At 51.6% G+C, this 25389-nt stretch overlaps 1 protein-coding gene across 7 annotated transcripts in view; it reads left to right on the forward strand.

The window, feature by feature from the left end:
• PTPRS (protein tyrosine phosphatase receptor type S) overlaps positions 1 to 25389 on the forward strand; it is a 166838-nt gene that overhangs the window by 38832 nt on the left and 102617 nt on the right. The gene's annotated exons all lie outside the window — the stretch shown is intronic.

Below are 25389 nucleotides of genomic sequence, written 5' to 3' on the forward strand. Positions count from 1 at the left end.
GACAAAGCTCTCAGGCACAGGGTGGGATTGTTGCAGTGTCTGTGCAGGGCCTGGAGTTGGACTCCATGATCCTCGTGGGTCCCTTCCAGCTCGGGATATTCTGTGATTCCATTCTGCATCTTTGGGATGGGGATAACAAGTGGGATGGCAGAAGCACAGAATGTCACAGACTCTGCAATAAATGCTGCAGTAGCCATATACCAGGGATTCCTGGATGGAAAACCACGGGAGCATCAGAAGCTTTACAGTCCCAGGCAACAGAAGGAGAAGGGGATGTGCATGCTGCTCTCTTTGGGTCTGGACAATCTTTAACAGCACCCAAAATGCACACCCAGCAACCCAGTAGATCAGGGTATATTCAGGAAACTAATACATGTTTGTCACGTGTCTATTACATATTCATTACATTTCCTTAATGCATGCATATATGCTAATTATTTCTGTGGACTTATTTGGATATGAGTAGGGGTCTTTTGAGGGTCTTTCGTGGTCGTTTGGGAACATCCCATTCCCCAGATTTCCCTTTTTTTGGCTCTGGATCTTCTAGTGAATCTTTTCTCCTTGAGGGGGTCTCAAATACCTGGTCAGGTCACAATGCACTTTGCTCTGGCACACAACCCTTGTTCTTCTAACCAAGACATCTGCTAGTGCATGTTACTCGCTGATACAGGTATCAAATATTACCGTGCTAAAGTTAAAAGAATTTTCCAACCTCTTCCCCCGCTTCTGCACAGGCTCCTTTTTAAAGAAATAGAACTTGTTTGGTAACACCCCGAGCGCTGGAGCCTCCTCAGAGCCACGGGCTGGGGCTGCACGAGGCTCCTTTTGTTTGGAATAATCGGTGGATCTTTAAGGAGAGGAGACAATGGCTGGTGATGAAATCCGGGGGAGGAGGGAGGAGTTTTGCTGCCGTTCAGCCTCGGAGGATCTTGGGTGGCTCTGGATGAAAGGGGGATGATGCGCTCGGATCGGAATAGGACGGGTCTCCCCCCACGGGTGTTTGTGAAGATCAAGTAATTATTTCTGAGAAGCTCTTTGGTAGGTGTTAGAGAAATGTGGAGTGTTTACCTTACTTTACAGTCTAAAAAGGCCTAATAAAATATACAACAGGAGTATTAACAATGAAACTATTTTGAGGATTATTAAGCTATTATAAAAGAATGGAAGGAAATCTGCCTGGCATTATGTTCTGTGCCACCAGATATTTAAATTAATGCCTTCCTATAGCAGCTCCTTCAGAAATCTTTAAGGCACTTAAACATCTTCAGTGAATTAGGTACTTAAATAGCTCTTCAGCATCCTCTACTCAGGTAGTATTGGGGGAAACTGAGGCAGGATGATTTGGCCTGTGCATTCCTCATGGGAAGGGTGAGGTGGGAATCTGATTCCCATGACCCTTTGGCATGATGGAAAATGCCCTTGTCCAGCAGTGCTTCCCACTGCCTGGGGGTACTGGACCATATTCCTTTCCTCTTCCCCACCTCGCCCTGCCCTTGTGGAGCAGAGCCATGCTTTGGGCACCAAGAAATTCCTTATGGATTTGCCTCTGGCCGAATGGATGCTGTGGTGGTATTTCAGCACTGCCCATGCCCATCTCAGGGAGGCCCATAAACCCTGATATAATGTTATTTACTTGTAAAAGGCAATTTGTAAAGATCTGTCCAGGGGCTGCTGTCACCATATCCATGGGATTTACTTCCTGTTTATTTATGGCTTGGGCTCATGGGTGTGTGGCTCTGCTTTCCCATCACAATCCAAAACTTGATTGTCCCTTGGACTTCACTGTCACTTGCAGCATGAGCTGGGCAGGTCCCAGGGCTGCCTCTCTCATGCAGGTTGATTTTTATTTTTGTTTTCTATTTTGGAGGATGGAGAGGAAGGTCTGTAGGCATGGAATCAACCTTGGCCTTAGAATTTGCTTCAGGAGGCTGCAGCTGCCAGGCTTTAGTGTGGAGCAGACCCCCTGCACCACAAACGTTGTGTGGGAAATTCTTGGCTTAGATCTGGATTAATAAATGAAGGATTTCCTGGCTTTGATGGTGCACAAATGGTTTGGTACAGGAACAGCTGATTTTAAGGGGTGATTTCTCCCTGGTCTCTGCAATCTGCTTGTGATGGGATTTGGGAACTCTTCTTCCTTTATGTGTCCTTACGAGCACTGAGTGTAGTAGGTCAATACCTGGAAACACTTTAAAAATCAGGTTATGGCATCCAGCAAAGGGCTGTGAGGCTTTAAATGTCTTCAGCTTCCAAAACCTGGCGTGTGCTCAAGATTTTTACTTGCTTTCGCTCGTAATGATCCCACACAAGAGAAAGGCTCAGCTCTTCTCCATGCTGGATATTCTTGGTGGAAGGCAACCTCTCTACCTTGAAGGGAAACAGGCACAGCAGACCTGCAGCTGAGCTGGGAATCGTTCCAGGATCTTCAGCATCAAGGTGCAATCCCTCGAGGAGACCTTGAAACAGATCCCGGCACAGCCACGGTCCTGGGCAGACATCTGAAGAGTTGTGGTGGTGGCTGCTGACCCAGGGGTGCTTTCTTCAAGGAACAGTTCAGAAAAGGGACCTGAGCTGGTGGATTCCTTTGGTACGTGGAGGAACACGCTGTAGATACTCTGAAAAAAAAAACCAAAATCAAATGGGAGAACAGGTAGTGGAGCTCTTTGAAAATTGTTCAAAGGGACTCTGTCAATGAGAAGCTCCTATTTATGTTTCTTCCCTGCCTCCTTTCTTTTGTTGATACAATCTTGGAAGTGGGAGGAGGATTTACAAAAATGCTTGTGTTTTTAAGCTGCTGCCTCAGACACCTTTTTTCCCTCGTAAGTAGAGTGTAAGAAACCGAAATGAAAAACGCAGAGAGCAAACATGGGACGGTCCTCATCGGACCCCTCCTCTGTCGCTTCAGAACCTGAAAATCAGATTTGGATGTGTCGTGAATGTGTCCCCACAGATGCACCGAGGACAGAGCAGTAAAACCATCAGTTGGACCCACCTTTGAGCCAAACCAGTGACTCCTTTAAAGGTCTGCTGGGACGGAACAGGGGTGCTCAGCACCACTGGGGCTCTCAGGGAGGCACCTCCGGACTCATCGGCCTCCAAGTCCTTCCTCAGGTGGACCCATCCAGCCTCTGGCTGGGAAGGATTACTTTGGTGTGTTGAAGGGCACCTAAAATAGCCCTGAAGCTGAAGGAAGAGGAGCATCCTTCAGCCTCCCCTGTGGTGGAGGAACTTTCAGACCTCCGTGTTGGAGCCCATCAGGACATCCCCAAGGACGGCGATGAGGACTGTTCCAGCAGAGAGAGGGCAGCCAGCACTTCAAGCAATAAAAGTGAGTTTTTGGAAGGTTTTCTGCCTCTGGTTTCAGCAGCAGCAGCGCTGGGGTGGTATGAGTGATGTACAGGCCTGGCACATGAAGCCAAGGGGAACCGAGGAAGCTGTGAATTTACTGAAATTAGCACTGAAAAAGCTCTGTGGATGCTGCTTTTTTCTCCTTCAGGTGCTCACTGGTTACTTGGAGGCTGTGCATAGGCTGAGCAATCTCAGAAGAAGGTTATGTCGCAGCAGACTTAGATTTTCATGTAAATTAACAAGTGGAGGCAAAACTTGTGGGGTCCCTTGGCTTCTCCCTCCCCACCTGGCTCATGGGAACTCCGTGTGTGCTTTGGCTGCTGGGTGATGCTCCAACAGGCTCACCCTAAAGCCACGCCAGCCCCGGGTTGGTGAGGAGCAGGGCTCTTAAACCAGTGTTTTCACTGGGGATTTGCACTGGTTTGGCTGAACCATTTGCAAAGGTGCAAGTGAGCAGGGGAAGAGGGAATGGCACAGCTCTCCTCTGTGTGCTGGCAGGGTGATCCATGTGGCACACACAGGCGGGGAACGAGCAGGCGATGAAGGACGTAATTAGGGGGAAGGATGTGGAAACCAGCGCGTTGAAAGGCAACGCGATCTGCCCAAGGACATGGGTGGTGGAGCTGGGCCTGGAGCTCGGCAGCTCCGTTTCTCGTGCCTGAGTGTGGTGTCCAGGCTGGTGCTCCTGCCGGGAAGTGGTTTTGGGGTAGATTGCCAATACCTTTACCTTGATTTTTTTCTGGCTGTCGAAAGAACCGTAAAGGCCTGGAGGACTTGAGCTCAGATGACTGGTCTGGATGTCTCTCCCTGGAAGCTATGGAAAGTAGCGCTCGCAATCCTGTTTGAACTTGTTAGTTGACAAGTTAAAAGGTTGTTTTGACCCTTCAGGATATTGTTTTTAAAAAAAAAAAAAAAAAAAATCTTTCACCTCCCTTCTCCCAGTTTTATGAGAGGGCCAAGCCAAGAGCTTTGTGTTCAGCAGTGGGAGTGTAATTACAGCAAGTCCAGGCGAGCGATTCTGCCCTAGGGCTGTTTCAGAGTTGGTTTTTGCTTCTCTTTTTTTATTTTTCCCCTCTCCCTGCTCTGTGTTATTGTTCTCCTCCCTCTTCACCTCCCCACGCACGTGTGGTGCTGCAGCAGCTGCAGGACCCCACTCCTTCCCCCAGAACCCCACTCCTTCCCCCAGGACCCCACTCCTTCCCCCAGAGAGCCCCGGTGGGAGCGGGGCCGCTTGGCCGGGGGGACGCAGCCCTTGCACTCAGGAAGCAGATGAGGCAAATTGGAGCTGGAAGGGAGCAGCAGCCAGTGGGATCTGCCGCCAACCCACCCCGAGCCATGGCAGGGGAAGGGCTGGATGGGGCCCAGCGCAGCTGCTCTGGCTGGGGGAGCCGGGCCCGGCGTCGGCCGCGTGTCTGTGCAGACGGAGCGGGGCAGCACCAGCGGGCACACGGACGTGGAGCTCTGCCCGCCCGGGATGCGGCTCCTAAATCCTGCTTCCTGCAGCAGAGTGGGCGTGCTGGGTGCTTGGGGAGCTCCAGCTTCGCTCCTTCGTGCTGCTTTTATCCCCTGGCCCTGGGAGTGCCCGAGGCCAGGTTGGACGGGGCTTGGAGCAACCTGGTCTAGTGGAAGGTTCCAGCCATGGCAGGGGGTTGGAATGAGGTGAGCTTTAAGGTTCTCTTCCAACCCAAACCATTCTGCGGTTCCGTAATTCTATTTCATGAGCAGAGAGGGTTTATTTTTTGGGTTGCCACTCACCTTTTGGAAAATACCTGCCTCCTGTGCAGGCTTGTGTGCCTCGGTGTCTGTTGGCCCATGCATTCTCATGTCTCGGGCTCTCCTCTGGGAGCAGCAGGACAGGGAAAGCCCAGGGAGCAGCATGGCATGTCCCTGTCTTCCTGCTCTGAGCAGCTGTGGGTCTGGTTACGCGCAGCTGGACATCCTATGCCTGCTGCAATGATCAGAGTGTCCAAGGCCAGGTTAGACAGGGCTTGGAGCATCCTGGTCTAGTGAAAGGTGTCCCTTCCCATGGCAGGGGATGGAACGAGATGAGCTGTAAGGTCCCTTCCAACCCAAACCACTCTGGGGCTCTATGAAATATCAGACCTGTGTGTGTTGCCATCCAGGTGCCCACAGCAGTGTTTGGGGGGTCAGAGGTGTGTGTGGGTGTGCAGAGCCCCAGCTCAGTGCATTTTGAAGCTGGAGTTCTTCCTGCTCCCCAGCCCCTGGTCTCGCCCCAGATTTCTTTCACCTCCAGAGCTGTGCTTTGAGCCCTCTTGGCTGATGGTGGCTGGAGAAGCAACAGTCCGTGTCCGGGACCCACAGCATTGGCATCTCCTGCACCTGGGAAACGCCCTGGTCGGAAAAGTTCCTAAATCTTCCACTCCTCCTGGAGCTGGACTGCAACCACAGCTTGATTTGTTGTTTTCCAGGGAAAAGCCAGTGCCTTTGGGGTCTGATAGTCTCCTGTGCAAGTGTACCTTTCCATCTCATCTGGAAGACTGGATTTATCTTGGGATAAACTGGATGCAACCCCAGATTGGTTCTGCTGGAAGAGCAGTGATCATCAAAGTCCCCTTAATTCTCAATTAGTCTGTCTGCCCAAGGCTTTAAAATTGGTTAGATAAACCTCATTAGAAGTTAAATCTGAATTAACCTTTCCTTGCATAGGTGACCCCCTGGAGCAGCAAAGCCAGTTCCCCTTGGGGCAGCCCCTTCTTGGGGCCAAAGTGGGGGCATTTGGGTGCATTCCCCTCGCAGGACACCCATCACAGCAGGGCTGCTCCTCTTGCCTTGGCTCAGCCCTGCCACGAGCTGACCCTTGGCCAGGGTATTTTTAGAGAAGATAAGAGTGGTGGCAGGAGAGAGGGCTCTGTTCCAGGGCGCTCTGACTCTTTAATTATGTTTTTGGTCTAGAAAATTACATGGTTCCTGGAGCATAAATAGAGAACCCATGGAAGGTAATTGCACCTTTGGGTGCAGATGAGCTGGTGGCAGGGAGAGGCCCGTGGTGGAGTCCAAGATCAGCGGGAAGAGCTGCAGGGAGAGGGAGAAAGGGGCTCCTTGGGGAGGCTGCACCCACCTCGTCCCGGGCTCCTTGTGCCCTGTCCTCTCCATGCTGATTATGGGGGACCCACAGCCCTATAATGGTGGGGACCAGTCCTGTGAGTCACCTCACTGCCATTAGTCCCTGCATTTTTGGACCTCCTTGGGCCCCCCCTGGGTTATCTGCAAAGATCATATTTGTTGTGTGGTGTGCAGCAAGCCAATAACGACAGACCTGAGAGAGACACTGATTATTTATTTCAGAGTTGCCCAAGCTGGGTGCTCAGTAGGGTTCCACAAATCAAGCACTCCAACTACCAAAACTTTTTACTATTTCTACATTTTAGCAAACAGAGGAATTAGCATTGGCTACACTAATTACACTAACTAGGAATTACTTTGGCTACAGGTTGTGTAGTCCTCTTATTAATTAGGATTCTATCTTCTATTGGTTAATGATTCTCTTGCTTCTCATGCTAATTAGTCCCCATGCTCAGTCTTTCTCTTCTTTTGGGTCAGGGATTTTCTTGGGTCAGTGGTCTGTGAGTTGGTGGTCGTGATCTCCCCCTGTCAGAATTACCATTTACCCTGTTGGAGCTGATTTCAGCACAATTGCAGAGTTGGCTTTATTAGTTTCTTCCTTATCTTGGGAGTTCTGCCAGATGTCCTTGTGGCCCGTAAATTATGCATTCTTTCTGTCCAGTAGTGGTAGATCCTTCTTTCTAAGCTTTATAAACCTCCCTCTAGGTCTGAATCATTGAAGCACGTCCAGCCCTAAACCTTAAATAGGCAATTCTACCAGCAAGTCATTTGCTTTTGCAACACCTGGACATCACTTAGAGCTTGTTGGCTGCTCTCTGTTTCATGGGTTAAATCTCCATTCTTGTTGATTAGGCTTGAAAGTATGCCAAGGTCAAACATCAAAGAACATCCTTTCTTAAGGAAATTTTACTTATTCCATGTTTTGCAACACTGGGACCAAGGCTGGTCCAGGTTTACTGGAGATGGTGAAAATGTGCCCCTGCTTGTGGCTGGTGTGTGCCCTGACCTGTATTTGGCTCCACGGGGAGGAAAGACATTTAAAAAGTGTTTCCATGTTTGTGCCTTCCACCCTGCTTAGGAGTGGGGACCCTGCAAGGAGAGCCTCGGTTTTCCCTGCATTTTCTTTTCCCTCAGAGCAGCCTTGGTTCCAGATGTAATCCAGAGGTTCACGGTGTGGGATCTGGGCCTCAATGTGCATCCCTTGTTGCTGTGTGCTCCTCAAAATGATGCTCTCATTCTACAGCAGAAAGGGCAAAAGCAGGAGCTTTTTCTTTTAAGTGCCTTTTTTTACATGGACAAGCTTAATACTTGGTGTGTGCTTTTCCTTTAAAGCATTAAATTAAAAACCACCCAAAGCTCTGTGTTGGTGGCGGTGATTTTCTGCGTGGTTCCCTCTCTCTTCCCTCTTTCCATGAAGAGGGATGGAGGATCCTGCAAAAAGAGGCAGGTGTGAGGTTGGGCTGTGCCATGTGCGCCCGGGAGGATGGCAGAGGGTTTGAATTGGCACTGCTGAGCATGACTGGGCTTGCAGAGCCGAGATCCAGGAGCCCAAACCTTCCTTAGGTGCAGAAACATGAGCAGGAACCTGGGGTGACCCTGTCCCCGCGTTTGCACAGTTCCCTGTGAACACACGAGGAGGTTTCTCCAGGTGGGACCTCCTTGTTCATGCACTTCCCACCCCATCCCTGGAGTCCTGATGTTCTTGGGATTTGGAGCCTGTGTTTGTTCGGGGCGAGTCCAGCCAACTCTTTGCTTGAGAGGGAAATCAAAGGTCTTGATGATGGGAGGAAGCCTGGCAGCTGGAGCTGGGAGATAGGAAGGGGGCTCTGGAGAAAACAACTGGGATTGGATAAGGACATTTGGGCTTCAAATCCATCTCCAGCTGCAGTTTGTGGAGCAGTTTTGCAGAGCCTTCCCCCAACCTCCCTCCTCTGGTTTGACCCTCCACCTGGCCTAGTGCTGGAGAAGGGGGATTTTCCCCCCTCCTTCTTCCTCACGGCTCCCAGTATAAATACACGGAGCAAAGCCGCCAGCTCTGTTTATTGAACACAAATAGAAGATAAAATAGTGGAAAACTAATTTTTTCATGCTCATTGGTGGGAAAGATTAAAATTATGCAAATCCTCGGCAGCGAGCTTGGTGCAGAGATAAGGGGATGTTCGAGTCAGCTGGCTGCCTGCTAATTCACTCATTGAAAACAAAATGAGCAGGAAAGCTGTGATCAGCGTCACCGGCACTCACGGGGCTGGGATTTCTTTTGCCGTGCTGGGAGGAAGCTGAACAAAGGAAACCTGGTTTTTTTTTGGAGGTGTGCAGGATCCGTGCGGAGACGCTCACCCCGAAATCACGTGTGTGGCCGGCGATTGGTGCCCGATGAGCTCCGGGGTGCAGCACCTACACCTTGTTCAGGGTGTTTCTGTCAGTCTCCAGCCAGTTGGCAATGAGCTGAAGCTCCCTGACGTGGTGGTTCAGGGGGTGAATCAGGTGAAATCTGCCATCATTCCGTCGAATCCCATAAGCAGAGCAAGGCTGGGAATTCAATGGGAAGCCACCAAATACGAGCGCTGCTGATCTTGGTGCTCTTCACTGCACCAGTGTGGCTCTTGGGGGTCTACGGGAGGCAAAGTAGGGTTCAGCAGGAGGTTTCCTAACCCAGCACAAAGGGTTCTGCAAGGCAGGGGAAGGGCAGGTCCCTGCTGTGTGCTGGATCTGGGCTATCCCCCCACAGTCCCAGCACTGCCGTCGAGGAACCGGTGCCCATCTCTCCCACCCCTCTCCCCCGGAGATGCCCGCTTTGTAGTGGGAACCAAGCCTTGAAATTCCCTGTATGGGCACGTTAATTAATTTTTGCAAAGCAGCAGCGCAGGGGGGGTTTTCCCGGGATGAAAGGCCCGTGTGTGTGTCTGTGGAGGAGCAGGGTATGCGCAGATGTGTTTGCGGTCAGGAAAAAGCGAGTGGAGCAGCAGCCCATGGCCCTCTGACTCTGGGTCTGACTCAGCCCTGAGCTTTGGCTGAAGGAAGATTTAACTCCTTCAGACCAAACTGAGCCTGTAGGGCTGGAGAACGTTAACTGGCCATCTCTCCCCTCCTGGAGAGATTAGGGTGAATAGTGGGGTTTTTTGCTCGCTTTGCAAAGCAAGCCTCCCCAGTCTGCGTTTACTTCTTGAGATCTCTCAAGACAATGCCAGTGCCTGGCACAGGGGACAGGGGACACCAATAAACCCCACAAACCAAAACCCTGAAGCAGCTCAAGCTGCCAACTGTGCAAAGGCACCCATGAAATGATGACGGCTGCTCATTGTGCTGGGAGAGGGACCTGGTGCCAGCGAGTGTTTTTGGAAGGGTTTGTCTCACTTCCTGTCAAATCAATATTTATTCACAAATCTATTTGTTTGCTTTTGTCACTGAAAACTCTTGTGGGTTGTTGTTTTTTTTTTTTTTTTGTGTGTATGTGTTGTTTTGTTCCCCTTGTGTATTTTTGGCTGCACAGTGCTGGCGAGAGGGGCTACTGCAGCTTTTCCTGGCTCCGGCCATTCCAGCTGCTTCTCCTAACCCATGGTTTTCAGCCTCCTTTGTAAGGAGGGACCTGGCTGGCAGCTCTCCTCTGCCTGGGCATGGCTTCCTCCCCACTCCCCCCTGTGCCCTTGGGCTGGAGATGATGATGGATTGGAAGAGGTTGACCTTAGTGAACAGGAACAGTGTTTTTCCATGGCAGCGTTATGGATCATGGTGGATGAGGGGTGTGATTTTTGCCCCCAAAAATCACAGAATTGTTTGGGTTGGAAGGGACTTTAAAGATCATCTTGTTCCACCCCCTGCCATGGCCAGGGACACCTTCCATGAGACCAGGATGCTCCAAGCCCCATCCAACCTGGCCTTGGACACTTCCAGGGATGGGGCAGCCACAGCTTCTCTGGGCAACCTGTGCCAGGGCCTCCCCACGTTTCAGTGACAGTGTTGCTGCTGGCTCTGCACCTGTGTGCTTGTTCTTTCCTTCATCTCCAGAGCTGTAGCCAAAGCCATTGCTGGTTTATGGGCACAATGGGACCATGCTCAGGGTCCTGGGGTTGTGGAATCCATGTGATCCCACCATGTGCAGGAGCTGCCTGGATCACCATGTGCCACGCCAGCCTTCCCCCAGCCCTGCAGTCCTACTCAAGTCTCCCGATCCCCACTAACCTTCCTCTTCATTTATTTTCCATTTTACTGTGAGTGAAACAAATAATGGCTTGGAGCTTCACCCTCCCTCAGCTGCTCTCCCCCTTCCCTCCTCCTCCATCCCCTGACTCATTCCCGACCACCCAGGCCCATCCCACTTCTGTGTTCCCTCCCTGCCCGTGCACTCACCTCCTTGCTGGTTTATTTGCACTGCCATGGTGCTCAGTGTGGGGACAGGGATGCAGCACCTCTCTTTCCCTCCCAGCTTCCCCTCCCTGGCTGTTTGCAGAGCTCTTTATGCCTTCCAAAAGCTCCAGGATGGAGATGGTGCCATGATGGAGGCGCGGCCTTGGGCCAGGGAGATGCAGGTGGAACAAACCAGGGATTTTTAGCAGCCAGCTGAGGACCTACAATGCTCTGAAGCCCCCAGGGTGTGGGGAGAGCTTTGCCTCCTCCTGGGTTTGTCTTCAGAGCCCCATAGCTGGAATATTATTTATCTGCCCCCAGCCAAATCACGCAAAGCTAAATTGAGCTGTGGCAGGCGAAAGTGTGAAGCGTATTATTAGGAACAGGGAGCTCTTGTTCCACAGCTGCTGCTGCTGCTGCCGTTGGTAATTAATGTTTGAGGAATTGCAGATCTTCATTAGGAGAACAATTAGATTAACGAGAGAACTCGAGCTGAGGCTGTAGTGGGAAAGGGCTGGGGGGGGAGGCTTAAAAAACAAAATAAAATCCCTCCCTGGCACCCTGCCTTGCTGCTCCGGAGACGTGCCGATGCTCTTGGAGGCACTGGGAGGAGACTGGTGCTTTCTTGTGTTGGGGAGGGAGCACGTGAGGGCATCATTATGGGGAGGAAAGAAGCAATCTCTGATTGTCATAAATATTTAAGGCAGCCCAGCACCCGTGGCTCGGCCACAGCACTGGGTTATTAGCAGTGAGAGCTTTGGGCAGAGGCAGCTCGGGGCTCAGCAAGGTCCTGGGCTTGCATCGTTAAAAGCTTTAATTGGTGTCCTTGTTGCTGGAAACACTGACCCCTCCAAGGCAAGAGTGCCCTGGCCACGAGGTATCGCCTTCAGGGTCTGGGCTTAATTCAGGCCAACAAACAGGCCCGAAGTTGTGGGATTTAAGATGCTTTTTCACACTGTTTTTTCAGCAAGAGTTGTTTGGGGCTCCCCCCACCCCTTATTTTCTGCCCTGTCTCTACCCCTGTGCTGGGTCCATCTGTGCACCTGCAGCAGCTTTGCCCTCACACGGTGTGGCTGGAGGAAGGTGCTGCCCAGCTGGCTGATGAGCAGGATGCAGCAGGAATTCACTCAGGATAAATGAACCGTTTAGAGAGGTTGTAAAATCATAGAAAGTAATGACAGAAGGGAGGTTGGAAGGTCAATTGGTCGATCTCCCTGGCCCAGGGCAGCATCGTGTCTTTGGAAGTCGGAGGCAGATCATGTCTGGCCTTTCTAAAAACCTGCAGGGATGGTGTTCCCATCCCTGGGCTGTCCCCTGGGTCCCTGCCTGCCTGGCTCAGCCCCTGATGGCATCTCCCATGGAGCACCAGCAATGTCCTCCCACTGGGAGATGCTCCAAGTGCCCCTCTGGACCAGCCACACCGTGCCCAGCTTCTGGCGAAAGAGATAAAATGGGGGGTTCTCAGCTCCTCTGGCTTTAGGAAATTTAAGTACAAGACACTGTGTTTTCGAGCAAGATGGAACCCCTGAGTGGTGCTGACAGGTCTGAGCTGGGATGGCTTCCACCTTCTACTGGAAAATGTCCCTTCCCATGGTAGGGCTCTGGAACAAGGTGATCTTTAAGGTTCCCTCCAACCCAAACCATTCTGGGATTCCAAGGTGGAGGCTGTAGATTGTCTCCCAAAAGCAGAGACAGTGGGGCTTGTAAATCCTGAAGGTGCAGTGGGGGCCTCAGCTCTTGTTCACCCACCTCTTCTCCCTGGTGCTGGGAGAAAGTGGGCAGTTCTGCCTTTCAGGGGACGGCAGATTTCTCCCTTTGCTAATGGATGGGGACAAAAAAGTTGCATTTCCTGGCGACTCCAGATGGTGCAGTGACAACAAAGGCATTTTCTGCAATATGGTGGCTCCTGCATGTCCGAAGGAGAGATTTGTTGTTGGACCCATTCCTGTTTGGCTCCGTGCCTCCGAAGATGGACGAGTCATTCCCGAGCGCTGGCTGAGCAGGCAGAGGGGTCGGAGACCTTGGAAACCTCCTGCTCAGCACGAGGGAAAGCATTTGCTGTTCCAAGGCTTGTCCTGCTGAAAATGGAGGACACACTGCGTGCTCCTCCCCGGCCAGGCAGAGCCCAGTGCGTGCTGATGGTCCTCACCTGCCGAGTAAATATTATCACATGTTTAATTCATGGCCCCGCTCCTCGCGGGCGCTGCTGCTGCTCGGCATCACAAAAACATTGCCGTGAACACTCAGCCAGCCTACTCGGAAAAAATCTCCCTGCCTGATCCTTGTCATGATTGACTGCTGCAAAGACACCGAGATGATCTCAGCAGCTTGTCAAAAAAACCCCTTATGCTGGTTTGAAGTGAAATAGGAAGCGACGTGCCGAGCAGGTGGAGGCTTCTTGAATCCTGGGTAATGGGAAGGTTCTCCCATGGTGCTCTCACAAGCTCCTTTCCTACAGCCTGCTCCAGGAGGGATGTTATCAATCTCTGAATGCTTATAAATGTTTTAAGCCAGCTCTGATGCATCCCTGGTGTGGCTGGGATTGCTGTATCCCCTCCAGTGGAAGCAGCCACCTCTAGGCTGGGATGTCTGTTGGCCTGGCAGGACCATGAAGCTGCAGCTGCTCAGAGCAGAAAGGGAGGAATATCATGTTTAATAGAAGTAAACCGGCCTAGGTGAGATCACAAGGGTGGTGTTACTCCCAGTTTCTGCCTATTTTGCAGCCTCTTAATTTTGCATCTCATATGGAAGATGAAAATGGCAGCAGAGCCCTGCCTGGCTGAGCCACTTGGTTCGGAATCGGTCCTGGCTTGTGTCATCCAGGCATTGCTGCACATTGGTGTGTTTTGTGGGGCTTCAGTCAATGCATGAAGGTAACTCCCAGAGGCACCCACTGCAGCCAGGGCTCTCTGCAAAGATGTGACAAGAGCCAGAGGCTTCCCTAGACAGACAGCCCAGAATTAAATCGCAGGGAAAGCAAGCACGGAGCGTGGATGTGGCTTCCTAACCCCGTTGATGACCTTCAGCAGTGCAGCCTAAGACTCTCTCTGGTCTGTTCTGGTGTCTGCTAGTCTGCAGGGCTCCACCAGCCCAAGCAGTGACCCAGCATCCACCCAGCTTAGCTCTTAAATTCAGATGAGATCACGGCAGCAAGTGATGGATGGGTTTTTTTCTTTCTCTCCTCCTTTCTTAATCTCCCCTGGCTGGTGGGTCTGAGACACAGGATTCCTGCCAGAGCAAGGGAAGGGATTTGCTCATCTTCTGTCTTGCAAGCTCAAAACCAAATCCTCTTTATGGAGTTTAACCCCCTGTGTTGGCTGGCAGGGCTGGAGCGCCTGGCAAGGAAGTGGGGAGGGAATGAATGCTGAAGGAGACGGCAGGGTAAACTAGAGAGGGGAGGCCAAGAAGTGACATTCCTGTGTCCTTGGTGCCCAAGGGGTGCACTCTGTGTGGGGCTTGATGGCAGCACACTTGATCCTGGGGTGGAAAAAAGACGTCTGGAGGCATTGATGGGCCGGTGGCTGTGGGAGCCACATTGCCCTGTGTCCTCCCGAGGAGGCAGCTGTGAAACCCAGGGAAGGCAGCACTTCCTAATAACCTTGATTAGCTTTCCTTGCTGGTCACTAATCAGCAAGATGCAAGCTGTGGTGGTGAAGCCAGCTCTGCGCTGTGGACAAAGAAAGACAAGCCTCTTTATCCCTCTTACTGTGGCTCAGGAGCCCGTCCTCGCTGGCAGGGGGATTTGAGCAGCCACTCACCCTCCTGTCTCATCTATCCCTTCCTCACACAACTCTCCCTCTTCCATGGGCTGTGAGGAAACCAAACAGCTCATCAGCCGCACTGTTGCCACAATGATTTTCATTTACCACCAAATAGCAATTAGGAGAAACTTTGCGTGTTTCCTTCACTACTTTTATTTCCCCTCATTTGTTTTTCACTGATGTGCAGAGCGTGTGTGCAGCTCCCTCCTTCCCCAGGGACTGCAGCAATCCTGTGGCATCTCCCAGCCTGGCTGCCTGGGGGTTTGCAGGCAGCAGTGACCATGAGGTGTACAGGCCATAAGAAGGAAATTTCTTTCTTTCTTTTTTGTTTCCCCGGGCTCTTGGCTTGCCTGTAGGTGGGCTTGAGGTGTGGCAGCCTCTGGGGTTTAATTGCCTCTTCCAGAATGAGAAAGCAAGGGCAGCTCCTCTGCAGCTCAACCATGGGTGACCCTAAAGATGATCATCAGGGAGTTACATTTTCCTCTGTCTTAGTGTAAATTCAGAGCAGCTTTGAGATCCTCACCAGGAGCCCCCCTGGGTTCGGTGGGCTGTGTGGGAGCAGGGTCCTTGCCTGGCTCTGTAGTGGCTTGTTGGAATTTCCCAGGTCACCGTGTTTTGGAGAGAGTTTGTATTTTGGTTTTGGTGCGAGGTGTGTGGGTGTGTGTCATTCAGGGATTTTGGGGGTTATTTCCATAACTCATATTACTGGGGCCTGTGTGGGGATAAGAAATGAACCCTGCAAAATCTGGGGCTGTTCGTTCTGCCCTCCCTGGGGGGATGCTGGTGGCGGAGGGGGGTGAGCTCTGGTGGGAGCACCAGGAGGGTCCCACTGCCACCCCCTTCCTCAGCTCCCCTTAGGCTGCCTGGTGTCGGGTTCAGGGCAGGATCTGAGGGCTGATGAAGATAACAAACGGAGGCGATCGATCAGCGATCGCCTGTAATGAGAAGGTCGTTCTTGCACGAGGGCTGGTGACATCCTACACCCGTCCAGCACTCTGAGCCGGAACTGATAAAGCACCCTCATGTTCCTAATTAACTTTCTGGAATGTTTTTCCTTCCTTTCGATTTTTCATCTCTCTTTTTTTTTTTTTTTCCCTTTTCCTTCTGCTCTGGCTGAAGGCTGGTGGAAGATGCTTTGCTTGGACACAAGCTCACAGCCAGCAGTAGGTGGGCAGGTTGCCTTACTTGGCCAAAGTCCTTCCTGCAGGGATGGACCTCTGTGGGGCAGGGACTGGCCTCCTGTGCTCCTGGCCTGGCTGCTGGGACTTTTGGGCTTTTGGAACCCACTGCTTGTCCTCAGGAGAGAGTTTGCAAAAGACTTTTAAGTAACAACAACCTATTTTGTGAGAAAGCAGCTAAAGTTGCTCTCAGAGGGCAGCAGAAAACTGTGGAGGAGCTGGAGGAAGGCCAGGCAGGTTCCTCTCAGCAGCTGAGCTGCCGTCAGCAAGGAGCATCGATGTCACCTCCGGGAATGGTGTTTGACCCCCTGTTTGACAGGGTTTTTGGGGTGGAGGAGAGGGCCATCACTCCTTCCTGCTCCTGACACAAAGGGAGTCCCTGTGCAGACCTGGCAGAGCCGTTTGGAGGGTGGAGAAGGTCGCAAGATGCAGCAGCATCCAAGTTTCTGTGTGAAGGGAGCAGTAAGCCAAAGCTGGAGGGATTAGCCTGCTCAGAGGGGCTGATGCCATCTGGATGGGCTCTTCCCAGTGCAGGTCATCTTTGTGCCGTGCTGTAGGTCAGGAGAGCACCGGTTCTTCGTTGTTCTGTGGTTTTCTCCTATGTTCTTAATCGGACACACACAGATGTGAGTCCAGGCAGTCCTTCCTCCCCAGGAATGTGGAGCTGATCTGAACCTGCATTAGATCTGGGGTGGAAAAAGGCTTTTCCTTAGCTTGGACTACAGACATGAGAAAGGCTGTTGCAGTTTGGCTGGTGGTGAGTGGATGTTTGGTTGGGCTCTTTGTTGAGCTTTTGTCTTTTGTTTTCTTTTCCCCTCTGCTGTGTTTGAGTGGTGCATTGTATCTCTGATTTGGAAAAGGTCCAGTGATGGTTATGGCTACATTGTCCAGGTCGGAGAAGGGATGGTGTGATAGGGAGAGGTGTTAATGCTCCTGCCAGTGCAAGAGTTTCAGAGGGAGGATTTGTGTAATAGGACACGGACCTGTAGGTTGCCAGCAACCAACGTGGCTGTGAGTGATGTCACGTCTCCTGCAAGGGACAGTGTGTATCTGAAGGAGCTGAAGGCTGGTGCTGTTGGTCAGAAGTTGGGAGTATGTTCATAGAATCATGGAATATCCTGAGTGGGAAGCGTCATCAGTCCAACTTCTGGCTCTGCACAGACACCCCAACAATCCCCCCCTGTCCCTCAGAGCGTTGTCCAAACCCTCCTGGAGCTCTGGCAGCCTTGGGGCCGTGCCCACTGCCCTGGGGAGCCTGGGCAGTGCCCCAGCACCCTGTGGGGGAAGAACCTTTCCCTGAGATCCATCCCAACCCCCCTGGCACAGCTCCAGCCCTTCCCTGGTCCCTGTCCCTGGTCCCAGAGCAGAGCTCAGTCCCTGCCCCTCCGCCTCCCCTCGGCAGGAGCTGCAGCCCCCGAGGAGTCTCCCCTCAGTCTCCTCTGCTCCAGCTGAACCAGCCACTCCTCTTATGACTTTCTGTCTAGATCCTTTCCTATCTCTGTGGCCACCATTGTACACTCTAATAACTTCAAATCCTTCTTATATTGTGACCTCCAAACTGCCCCAAGACTTGAGGTGAGGCTGCACCAGCACAGAGCAGATCCCTGTGTTCCCCCGCCGGTCCGGAGCAGGTCGCAGCAACTCAGCATCACCCATCAGCCTGGCTCCCAGGCTTGAGGTGCAGGTGCTTTGGGAGGGGGATGCTGGTGATTTCAGCATTATTTGCTGGCAGAGGATGGTGTTTATTCCCCTCGCTGAGCTGAGGATGCTGCAGGACGTGGCTGACGGACGGTTATTTACCCAGCGCTGTCGGTGCGCGCGTGGCAGGCGCGGAGACGGGATGTGCCCCAAGGAGCTCCCAGTCTGTCAGGCAGCTGAGCTGGGGCTAATGATGAATGACTTCCTAAATAAATAAATAAAGCTCTGAGGCCTGCAAGAAGAAACGCAAAGTATTACCCAGAACCACAAGGCAATTTAGTTGACGATCGCTGATGCCGTCGGGCGCCCGGCGGAGATCGTGAGGGTTTGTTGGGAATTGCTGAAGGATGTGTTTGTGTGGGAGCGAGGGGAAGGGGATGGGGTGGAGGGGAGTGTGGTCCTGTGTCAATCCAGTCCTTCCCTTAGTGCATCCCAGAGGATAGCCCAGCCCTGCCCTGTGTGCATAGAGGCAGAAGAGAAGCCACATCTTCAGCCCAGCTCTGGAGGATGCTCCTGGCATTTCTGGTGGCTCCAGCATTGCCTCCTTCTCGCTGGTGCTGCCATGGTGCTGCCACTGGCTTTTTGCAGGGGAGGGTCCTTTGGGGTCCTCCTGTGGCTGCAGCACCCCAAAGCGTGGATGGGCTTGGGTTTATCAGGGTGCAGCCAGGCCATGGGAGCTGTGCTTCCTCCTCCTGCTCCTTGTCCTCCTCCCCTCGCTGCCGCATCCCTCCGGCTGCGGCGACGTCCCCTCTGCCCTGTCCGTGCTGTGCTGCACCTGCTGAATGCTCTGTGATACATCACTGCCTGTCAGAGCTGTCACTCCGGGGGACAGGCTGGGGGGAAATTAATTTCTCCTGACGATTGGAGCCCAACTCGGAGCTCTCCTGTCTCATTTCTCCTGCAGCCACCACAGCTTAACCCTTAGTGTGCCATTGCACCCCTGGGCAGGGAGTAGCATCTCTTGCAACACCTGCATTGCTACGCCCCAAAATGCCCCTTTTACCTGTTGCTTGGCACTTCACACATCTGAGAGGACTAGAAATGGTGCAGGAAGGAGGAAAGATATTGTGTGTGTGTCTGTGTGCGTGCTAACACAGTGAGCTGTCTTACTGTGCAGTTTCCTCTGGTTTCCCACATTGTAAAAAGGGATAATACTGTCATATTAAAGCACTTGGAGATCTGGGGATGAAAAGCAGCGAGTAGGACCGAGACAGTCCTGATCAAAGCTCTTTTTTTTTTTCTCCATCTGTGTTTGTTTCCCCGTGGAAGATAATACTCTGCCTCTTTCTTGTAAATATTTTTTTAAGATCTAAGTAACTCGGTGATAGATAAACAGCCGTGCTTCACTCTGAAGGATCTCTGCTGCCTGCTCTAATTGTGTTTGCCAAGCCCATGGCCCGTGTTTTGAAGTGGGTTGGGGAGTTGCATTCGAGCCTAGAAGAGCAACTGTGTCCAGCAGCTTTGGAGGGGGAGGGACTGACTTGGAAATGCTCCAATGCCTCGTTTTTTGGGCAGGATCAGGCATCTTTTAGGATCAGTCCTTTCTGCACAGCCCCTGGAACCGGGCAGCTAAAGCCACCAGTTAGTCTTGAGGTGAGCTTTGCTGCTCATGGGGGTTGTGTTTGTTTAGTTAAGGTGTCTTGAAGCGCTGTGGGAAGGGGATCCCATGGGATATGGGAGCACCACAGCCCCCTGTGCCCCAGCCCAGCCTGGTCCTCTCAGCAGCAACAGGCTCCAAGGCTCCACATAGCCAGGGTGTCTTTGCTGAGATGAAGGGGCCCAGAAGGCAGAGTTATTTTGGGGGCTTTGCTGGCCTGAGGAGTGGGATTCAGCAGACACAGGGAGGGCTGCAGGGTCTCCCTGGTGTGGGGAAAGGATGTGCACGGCTCTGGCACTGGGACTTGCTGGACTTTTGGCACTTTGCTCTTGTGGTTGGCAGGTTTGGTTGGCTTTTCCTCTGCCAGGAGCTAATCCTGGGAGCAGCAGTGATGCTGCTGTGTGCAGACCTGATCTCTGGGTGAGTGTCCTTGGGGTTTTCCTGTCTAACCAAGATCTGGGGTTGAGGAGCTTTTGGAGCAGAGGCAGCATCTCCCTCCCTACCACCAACACTTTCATGGCTATGCTCTCTCCCTGCCCATTAAACAGGGCTGGGCTGGTCAGTGTGTTATGAGTTAGGAGAGGGAAATAGGTGTCAGAAACACATACTTTGAGGCTCCTCTCTTCATGCTCTGTTTCCCCAGGAAGGAGCCAAACACTTGCCAGCAAAGCAACCTGAGTGTGGATGTCCCATCCATGGAAATATTCAAGGCCACCTTGCATGGGGGCCCTGAGCACCCTGATCCAGTGAGTGGCATCCCTGCCCATGGCAAGGGGTGGAACTGGATCATCTTTAAGATCCCTTCCAACCCAAACCATCCTGTAATTCTATGACATGGGCTGTGCAGGCTTTCAGAGCCAGCACTGCTCCCCAGAGCCCACGGGAGAGGTGCCAGGGTGGGCTCCTGGGCCAGGTCCAAGCAGGCAGGACCCACCTTGAGCAAACCACCAGTGCCAAGTTTCCTCATCCCAGCCCTGGTGAGGTGGGGTTTGCCGAGGGCAGGGTGTTGGGTAGGAGCAAGCGGGAATTGTGGGGTGGTGAATTCAAATTTCATCTCTCCCCTCCCCAGGGGAGGTGACAAATGAGCTGGTGGTTGTGCTAAAAGCTTTTCTTTCTCCCTTTAAAGAGGTTGCTGGGAGGAAATGAAGTGACCCACTGACCTCTGTTAATAGGCAGTACAAACTGAGCTGGTGCTGCTGGAAGGAAGAGCCCTCAGTGCAGCCCTCTGCCTGCAAGGTGTTTGCTCCGATTGATGTGCCTAATGGGAGCAATTCTCCCACAGCAGCTGCTGAAAATGAAGATGTTTAATAATCTCCTAGATCTGGGTGGAACTTTTTGCAGAGAATTTCTTTAAAGTCCTCCTTCTCCCCTTCACGGGCAGGTGGAACAGAAGAGAAGCCCAAATGCTTCTTTGTGATTTTTTTTTTTTCAAGTTGTTATATTGTAATGAATCCAAAATGAAGGCAAGGTCCCTCCCTCCTGTTTGTTGGTTTTTTTTTTTAATGCAGAGCAAATGTTTCAATTACCAGCTCCATCAGGGCTGAGAAGAAGTAACAAAGGGCAAAATGTTGCCCAGAGAGGTTGTGAATTCTCCAACCCTAGAAGTGTTAAAGGCCAGGTTGGACAGGGCTTGGAGCAACCTGGTCTAGTGGAAAGTGTTCCTGCCCATGGCACAGGGTGGAACGAGATGATCTTTAAGGTCCCTTCCAACCCAAACCATTCCATGATTATGTGATTGTGTGAAAATCCCTGCAAGGCCCTGACCCATCCCAGTGTCCATAACTGTGCAGACACTTCTTTTTTAGCAGCATGTCCCCCTGTAAGCAGTGAAGACCAAGGTAATCAACTTGGTCTGTAGATAAAGCCCCCTCCTCCTATATCCCCTGGGATACCTAAAGTAGCTTAAGGGCATAAGGTATCCAGCACCCTCTGAAATGGGAGTTACTGGGGGGAAAATCTTCAAAAGCATCTTACAGCAGCTTAGATTAAGTCCCTTTGACTCTCAGTGGAACTTAAGCTCTTAAGAAATGTAGGTGCTTCTGAGCACTTCACCCTCTGTGCCTTGCACCCTTGGGTCCCTGCAGATCCCTGGCTCCATCCTGGCTGGAGGAGCTGCAGTGAGAAGCTGCTTCTTGCAAACACTTCTGAGTTTTATTATTTTTAATAATGCTCTTCAAGACCCCGGGCTCAGCTCTTACAAGCTGCACACGGGGCCATGCTCAGAGCTAGAGATTAGGCAGCACATAAGAATGAATGTCTTACAGGAGCTCTTTTACTGTAAGAATTAATCTTATTCCTGAAATGTGACCGTATCTAGCACAAATCTGACCCCACTGGGGGCCATGGCTTCACTTAATTGCATTCTTTAGCAAGGATTGAGGTCTGTTAGGTGGTTTGCTTGTGTTGCAGGGGATCCCGTGCCAGGGAATTTAGTGTGGGTTTGCAGGTCCGTGGAGCAGCACAGGAAAACTGCCATTATGTTGGCTTGGCTGGTGCCAGGAGCTTGGCTGGGTGCTCAGGGACAGGCAGGAGTGAGCAAACCTGCTCCAAAGAGCACAGACAAGGTAAGCTGTGCCATGGGGAGGGCAGAGGATGGGTGACAGAGCCCTTCTGATTTGAGCTTCCACCAGAACAATTCCCACCTTTCCAGGCCTGCTGGGAGGGCAGGAGGGCCTTGTTGGGTGGCAGCTGGTTCCAAACATGGCATGTTCTGCCCTGTAGGCGGGAATCTTGCCGTGGATCAATCTGTTTCCAGCCTCCCTATTGCCAGGGCTCTCCCAAGGGAGCAGAGCAAACTCTGTCCCAGCTTGTCCCCGGCAGCCGCAGGGGAACCAGGTGGGGGCACATCCTGCTGTCCTGAAAATCCCGTATCCGGGGGGGAAAGACAGCCAGTGATGTACCTGCTCTGAAGGATGAGTTGCTGGATTGAAGCTGACATGTCCTAATATCTCTGCCAGCACTTTCTGTCTCCGTCAAGGGCCCGGGAAGCACATTAGCACCGGAGCGGAAGTGTCACCCTCTGGCATCTCCTTCTCCAGTCTTGGAGCTGTTGCTGTATCCCCTTTACCAGACCTTCTCCATCCGAGCCCATTATATGGCATGAAAAGCCATGCTGGAGGTGGGAGAGTGGAGCTGCCAGGCTCCTCTCTCTGGAGGAGGCAGAACATTTCCCTGACATTCCTGCATTCAGCTCCATCCTTTGGAGAGCAGCACATTCTCTTGGCTGCTCTGAGCCGTGGAAGATCATTGGTGCTGCGTTTGGAGAGCAGACAAGGCTCCAGGAGATGTTTGGTGGCATTTTTGGGGGACTGTGGGCTGGTTTATATTGCTCTGATAAAGAGAAATGTTTGGAGAGAAGACAAGGCTCAAGGAGATGTTTGGTGGCATTTTTGGGGGGCTGTGGGCTGGTTTATATTGCTCTGATAAAGAGAAATGTTTGGAGAGCAGACAAAAGGCTCAAGGAGATGTTTGGTGGCATTTTTGGGGGACTGTGGGCTGGTTTATATTGCTCTGATAAAGGGAAATGTTTGGAGAGCAGACAAGGCTCCAGGAGATGTTTGGTGGCATTTTTGGGGGACTGTGGGCTGGTTTATATTGCTCTGATAAAGAGAAATGTTTGGAAAGCAGACAAGGCTCAAGGAGATGTTTGGTGGCATTTTTGGGGGACTGTGGGCTGGTTTATATTGCTCTGATAAAGAGAAATGTTTGGAGAGCAGACAAGGCTCAAGGAGATGTTTGGTGGCATTTTTGGGGGACTGTGGGGTGGTTTATATTGCTCTGATAAAGAGAAATGTTTGGAAAGCAGACAAGGCTCAAGGAGATGTTTGGTGGCATTTTTGGGGGGACTGTGGGGTGGTTTATATTGCTCTGATAAAGAGAAATGTTTGGAGAGCAGACAAGGCTCCAGGAGATGTTTGGTGGCATTTTTGGGGGACTGTGGGCTGGTTTATATTGCTCTGATAAAGAGAAATGTTTGGAGAGAAGACAAGGCTCAAGGAGATGTTTGGTGGCATTTTTGGGGGGCTGTGGGCTGGTTTATATTGCTCTGATAAAGAGAAATGTTTGGAGAGCAGACAAAAGGCTCAAGGAGATGTTTGGTGGCATTTTTGGGGGACTGTGGGCTGGTTTATATTGCTCTGATAAAGGGAAATGTTTGGAGAGCAGACAAGGCTCCAGGAGATGTTTGGTGGCATTTTTGGGGGACTGTGGGGTGGTTTATATTGCTCTGATAAAGAGAAATGTTTGGAAAGCAGACAAGGCTCAAGGAGATGTTTGGTGGCATTTTTGGGGGACTGTGGGCTGGTTTATATTGCTCTGATAAAGAGAAATGTTTGGAGAGCAGACAAGGCTCAAGGAGATGTTTGGTGGCATTTTTGGGGGACTGTGGGCTGGTTTATATTGCTCTGATAAAGAGAAATGTTTGGAGAGCAGACAAAAGGCTCAAGGAGATGTTTGGTGGCATTTTTGGGGGACTGTGGGCTGGTTTATATTGCTCTGATAAAGGGAAATGTTTGGAGAGCAGACAAGGCTCCAGGAGATGTTTGGTGGCACTTTTAGGAGTGTGTGGGGGGGATATATTGCTCTGATAAAGAAAAATGAGAGGTTCTGAAATGGTGGCTGAGCCAACACTGGTTTGGTTTGTTTTATTTTAGCACAGGGAACTAAATATTTGGGTGGATAGTTGCTCTCTCCAGCTCTTGTCCTCTCCCTTCCAGCCTTGCTGGTGGGAACTGGGAGCTGCGTGACTGAAGCAGGAGGGAGGGAGAGCCAGTGAGCAGCAACACGGCTCCATTTGTTGTGCTGGCATCGGTGCCACATCCCCAGTTTAATTAACAGTTACCATCGCAGCTATTCATGATGTTCCTGCTCTCTGCAGCAACAAAAGAAACCCCAGCGCGTTGTTCTGCACCCTGGAACCCTGAAAACCACGAGTTGAGGCTGGCTGGAGCCTCTGTGTTTCTCTGAGTGTGTCTAGAACAAACATTTGAAGAGATTCCCAGTGACAGAATCCAGATCTTTTCTCTTTTTTGTATCAGTATTCGTGCTCGGTTTTCATGAGCCGGCGCTGAAGCACGATGGATCTAGAGGAGCAGAGAGCACACAGCAGAGGCTTTGTAATCCTCAAAGTGCAAGTCCAAAGCGTCTGTCTGAAAAAGTTGCTCTTTAGGGCTGAGTACATATGGGGACTTCTTGTTTATCCTGCCTTTTCTTTTAATTCTGTACAGCTCAGCCTTGGAGAGTTAATGGGACAGAAAAAGATTAAAATGCCCCTTCACACTGCCTGTCCTGACAGTCTCCCACCCTGATGTGTATCAGAAAGCCTAAACAGCCTCACTATCCCCTTAGTCCTTTCCAAGCCTTTGATCATTGTACAATATCTCCTACCTGGCTTTTTTCCAAAAGGTGATAAACCCTGGGTTTGATTTCTAATTGGCGTAACGATAGCGGGAAGGAATCTGTCAGATCTGAGCATCCTTCCACAGCTCTGGGCCATTATCCCAGAGCTCAGTCTGGCTGCTGGGAAACCTCTGAGCTGCCAACCATGGGAGGAGGTTGTGGCTGCAGTTTTCACTCTTATTTTTGGCCCTTCTGGGGCAGAGCTCACCTCTGTGACTGAGGGAAGCGACACTCAGGACTGGGGTGGTGGCTAAGAATACAGCTCCCCTAATGCCATTCCAGCTTTGCACAGGGATCAGGATAAAGCTGTAAGCTCCATTTGGAGCCAGGAGTTGTCTCCATGGAAATGTGCTGGCAGGGTGAGGGGAGCAGGCGGGTGCTGAGCTCCCTCTGCCCCGTGGCAGCAGTGCTGATGTGCTGGTTGTGTCCTGCAGCCACACTCTGCCACGTCCAGGGCAGAGGTGATCAGGAGAAAAATCTCTCCCATAGCTGTTAGAGGTTGTGTTTACTCGATCCATCAGGATCAACTATGTGATATTCCCTACTCCAGGTGTTCTTTCTCCCTGTTTTGTGTAACTCAGTAAAGTGGTTCCTCTGTGTGTTGCAAGTGGGGAAACTGAGGCACCAAGTGGAGTAGGGTCTCTCAGACATGTAGTGAAAGCCATGGAAAGAAGCCTGGGATCTCTCCAGCATGTGTTTCCCATGCAGGAGGGGCTCTGGGACGCCCACACTGATGCCAGGCTGAGGGTCAGGGTTGCTGTGTTGGGTGAGTGCTGCACAGCACAGAGGATCCCTCCCCGAACCACACAGATCCTCAGCGGACAAAAGGGGACCCGGGGAAAACATCTCCTGCTTCATCTTCCCTCTTGGTGGGGGATTTTTTTTTTCTTCCTTGCTGGGTTTTTCACGTGTGAGGTTTCAGTTTTTCTTCTTCTCCCTGCGCTTTTGTGGAAAAATCGCCCTTTCAGAGGGTCCCTGGGCC

Source organism: Manacus candei, unplaced genomic scaffold (genome assembly GCF_025592945.1).
Source record: "Manacus candei isolate 608988 ecotype Guabito, Panama unplaced genomic scaffold, ASM2559294v1 h1tg000078l, whole genome shotgun sequence".
Classification (NCBI taxonomy): Eukaryota; Metazoa; Chordata; class Aves; order Passeriformes; family Pipridae; genus Manacus; species Manacus candei.